Source organism: Talpa europaea (assembly GCF_964194135.1).
Source record: "Talpa europaea genome assembly, chromosome: 7".
Taxonomy (NCBI): domain Eukaryota; kingdom Metazoa; phylum Chordata; class Mammalia; order Eulipotyphla; family Talpidae; genus Talpa; species Talpa europaea.
The window spans coordinates 19,660,904-19,666,136 of NC_140074.1; positions in this window are offsets into that span (position 1 = coordinate 19,660,904).

The window sequence follows — 5,233 nt, forward strand, 5'->3', positions numbered from 1 at the left end:
AAACATTTAATCAAATCAACAAATTTCACTACACCCCAGAAAATCCATATTCCTACTTCAATTTTTCACACCAGGTAATGGACATTCAGAAAGGTCATAGTGATACACTTAGTAAGGAAAAGAACGAGATTTCAAATCCAGATTTACCTTATATTAAAGACTGGCATGTTCAAATAGACCACACTGACCCATGCTGATCATTCTTCTCAACATGGTTCAAATAATTGGTGGTGAAAGTATTAAAAATTCTTATATATTGAAGGATGAAGGAGGCTTTTAAGAAGGTTAAATATATTGACACTATATCGACTATGAGTTAGTTGAATTTTTTCCCTTTTCTTCTGGGCAGAAATGGTGTGTCTCCCCTGTACTAAACTAGTTTATCATTTCATAAACTATGAACATAAAGTTTTATATATCAATATTAAGGAGATAAACACATCCCATAGTTGTTCATTCTTTGCAGACTAGAGTTTGGCTTTCCACGTTCCATATGAGACAAATCATTGGACTCATTGAAATGCTTAGGAACCTTAGTCACCAAAGAACCAATCTTCTCCTCGGATTGCAGAAGAAAATAGTCTAATGTTTATGTAAGATAACTGAAATGCCAAGCTTCGTGCTTTGTTTTCCCATTAAGCTAGACTTCTCTAAACTCCAAGGGTAGAGTCTCAAGAGAAATTGTTTCTTTAGCCAATTTCCTGTGACTTCATAGTTTATAAAATAAAACACTATCGAGATACAAAGAAAATATAAACTAATAAAACATAGGGCTAGAGTCTCATGTCAGTGTGTAGAGGATTTATGCATGTAAACCATCAAGCACAGGTTTTAAAACAGACTTTATATACTTCCAGTCGCCATAGTAACTGCACAGTCTAATTGAATATAAAAGTGTAAACAGATGAGCACAGCTCAGGTAGGACATCAGTGTCTTCATTGACCTCTGAGCAGCAGAAATAAGTAGTACATGTCACTTTCTAAAATGAAATAATAATCACAATTTGCACCCTTAACTTCTTGGTCTGTGAACATCTTTTCCTTAGAACCTTCTTCCAGTGCTGCTTCACTAATTACTTCTGAAGAAAAAGCTTCTAATGAATTATTAATAATTTTGTCATTGAAGCAGTTTAGGGAACTATACTGCAAACTGCAAATAGTGTAAACATGTCAATTTTACCAAGTGTTTGCATTCTGTTCTCTCATTCTCTTGATCTTAAACTGAAAAAAAGGTGTGGTAGGGGCCAACACAACTTTCAGAAGCTAAACTCTCCTCGATGATGGGTGCAGGATATTTTCAGAAAAAAGTAAAGCTGAAAATGTTTTCAGTTGGAATAATTAAAGGAATGAAATGTTGCCAAAGACAGATGCTAAAGAGCTATAATCATTAAAATCAATTGAGCACACTGGTGAATTCTCTCACCCTCCCGCGCTTCAGACTGTACCCAGTGCATGTATAAACAAACAAACAAAACAAATAAATAAATAAAACATGCCTCTATAAAAAAAAAAAAAAAAAAAAAAAATCAATTGAGCACAAAACTATAGTTTTTTTTTTTTTTCCACCGTTACAAATACATAGTTTTACTCAGAGTTCGAATTTCAGGTTTAGACTTTATTCTAAAGTCTTGGAGAGAGATAATAGAAAATAAATAACACCAATCTCTCTTTTTCTAACTGCAGAGAACAAAATCTGAAGTTGTAAAATTAACATGCTCACAGTAACATTACCTAATTTTCACAGGTAATCTCTAGATATCACAATATAAGTACTCCTTCAGAAGCCAAGTGAGAACCTGGAATATTTCTTTTTAGTGCACTGAAGTTGTTAGAGAGGGTGTATGATTTACCGTTTGATCTTAGGGCTTGGAATGAGATATTTCCTAGTTGTTTTGCTTATTGAGAAGTACATTAATAGGAAAATCTTGCTAAAATAGTAATACAGAGTTTATGAATATATGTGACATAATAAAGAGATGCACTAGAAAACATTAGTGGGCCCTCAAATCTTATGTAAAGAAATTCATCATGCTAATAAAATTGCTGTCACTACTGAATACTTAATATGAGCTGGACTTTGTGGTATACGCTTGCATACATTAAAGTTTACTAATTTGAAACATAAATTTCAAAATTGATGTTGTGTTCTAATTCTTATCCCACTGCTTGTGAATTAGATGATCATACTTTACTAACTGCTAAACCTTAGCTACTATATAAAATGAAGAAAATAATAGCACTAATCTAAATATCCTTCAAAGTGTTATTATAAGCAATAAATGAAAAATCAATGTAAAATATTTAGTTATTATATTAGCAATGTACAGATAGTCCTAATCTTATATTATCATAATTAATATTTACAATAGCACAAGGTTGATATGATTATCACCATTTCACAAATAAGAAAATTGAGGGTCAAAGAACTTAAATTTGACAAGTAATAGAACCAAGATACGAATTCTAAGATCGTCCTTGTTCTAAAATTTGTTTTAACTGCCATGCATGCTGAATCAATGTGGAACATAATGCTTTGAGATCTAGTGACATTTCTTATCTTTTCTCTGTAGTCTTAAGGATCCTTTGGTCAATTTGTGTTTGTTAACTTTCTATAACATTCTAAAGCTTTTCTACATATCAAATGGACACAAAAAATATAGTCCATGACCTCATGGAGGTTATAATTTATCTTAAAAGACAACATGAAAGAAAAGCGCTTAAAAAATGAAATTGGAACCTCCCCAGTGGCACAGTGCAGGGCTGTGAAGCTGTCCGCAGCCTCTGCAGCACAGGTTCGATTCCCGGCCGGCCAGGGAGACAACCACGTGGTGTGTCAGACCTCTTTTGTCTCACCCACTACTCCCCTCAGCAGTGTTTTCGGTCAGTCTGCCTGTTCTGCTCCCGACTCTGTCTCTGGTGAATTCTCTCACCCTCCTGCACCTCTGGCCTATACCCCAGTTCTTGTATAAAAATAAAAAAAAAAATTCTTTAAAAAAATTTAAAAATGAAATTGCATTTTCTCATATCTAAGATGCAGGATTCAGCTACAGAAAGTATATAGCCATCATCAGAGTATCATCCATAGAATTAAGTTGAGATTTAGAAGATGACAAGAAAAGTAGAAGATAGATAGATAGATAGATAGATAGATAGATAGATAGATAGATAGATAAATGGATGTGGATATTCTTGGCGAGGAAAAGAGAATATTTTTAGTGTAAGAAAAAGAATCAGGAAAAGTATCAATAATTTGGAAATGGGTTTTGGAAGCCCTAAATTATGGAGTTGGAAATGGAAAAAATTGGATAAATCTAACATGCAATTGTTAAGAAAATTACAATAGACATAGATAAGAATGTGAAGAGAAATGAAAATAACTTAAAATGTTCTTACCTGGGATATGAGAAAGAATTTCATGTACTGGGGACAAAAGTAGAGAAAATGAAATTAAGAGAACACTTTTACTAAGGAAAAGGAACATGTAGGGATAATATTTTCAATCTAGATCTTACTATTTTTGAGAAGCTGCTGGAATAGTTGTCTTATTCTGAAGATGATTGTTAAGATAAAGAACTGCAGCAAAAGTGATAGTTAAGAGCTACGAAGAAAATGATTTTATAATATGCATTAGTAACAGAAGACATGGGATAGGTCTAATCACATTGCAAACAGATTGACATCATCTTGGGAGAATATACTGGGTTAGCAAATATATTGAAAAAAAATAGCGGCTAAAACCCAAGGTAAGCAAATTGCAGACAGAAAGGAGAAAGATGAGAAAGAAAAGTAGTTTTACATAAACCAAGGAAATGCCATAGGGTGTCAAGAATAATTAAGACACTTCTCTTGTAACATCTGAACTCCTGTATTCCCATTCTAGAATTGGAAAACAGAGACTTAATATAACTTTATTCAACTTGAATATAGGGATTTAGATTTCATAGCTACTGTTTTGGTGCTATCTTCAGCAACTTCGGTGAAACCAAAGTCTTTGCTATGTGGACAAGTTTTATTTTCTTATTTGTAGAACAGGAAAAATTATACAGTCTTCTGAAAATGTCACAAGTTACTTAGAAGACAGTAGATGTTCAATAAATGGTAGTAATATTTATTTCTGCCTTTATTTGAAAAAGAGAGATGATTAGAGTGGTTATCCTAGAAACATGTACAAACAGATATACCTGTCTGCTTCAGTCTAAAAGAATTTCAATCTCTTATGACTAAATACCAAAACTGACCCTACTGCAACCTTAAAGGACACTTACATATCACTGAATGCATTGAGTGTACAGCAATCTTATATTTATGCCTTATTGTCCACATGCAAAATGAGTTGTAATGCCCTTTTCTGTGTATACCCTCAAATGTCTTTTTCATCCTTTAAGATTAACCTTTTCTTTTAGAAGTGGAGTACATGCAGAGTGGAGAGGGGGGTGACAAGATTCACCAGAGAAAGTGGGGAGCAGAACAGGCAAATGTACCAAAATATACTGCTGAGGGGAGCAACGGGCTAGACAGGAGAGGTCTGCTGCACCATGTGGGTTGTTCCACAACTGGCTGAGAATCGAACTCTCGCCACAAAGGCCACAAAGACCACAAACAGCCTCACAGAGCTGCGCTCAACCCCTTGCATCACCAGGTAGGCCCAAGATTAATCTTTTAAGACTTCTGAGAAGACTTCCTAATCTAGGGAAGAGAGCATGTGTAGCCTTCACCTTATGCTTAACTTATAGCCAATTTACAACATACATGAAAATGATGACTATCTACATGTATTCCTCTATGTGTATAAAAAGTTTCAAACAATCCCATAAATTCCATTTTCCATAAAAGTAATGAATTTATAGGACCTCCCTGGTGGCTCAAGGGGGTTAAGACACAACCTATGAAGCTGTCTGCAGCCACTGCAGCACAAGTTTGATCCTGCCCAGGGAGCTACCCTCTTGGTGCAGCAGACTTCTCCTGACTCGCCCACTGTACCCCTCAGCAGTGTACTTCAGTCAATCTGCCTATTCTGTTCCCTACTCTGTCTCTGGTGAATCCTCTTACCCCCCAGACCTCTGGCCTATACCCAGTTCTTATATGTATAGATGGATAAATCTTTTTTAAAAAATAATGAATTTATAAAAAGATCTTGTGGGAATAAAGAGAATGCCCTTTTTCAGGTATATGTTTCCTCTAAACCCTTCTCTCTCTGTCACTTCTCTATCTGCTTCAATGAAGCAAATAATAT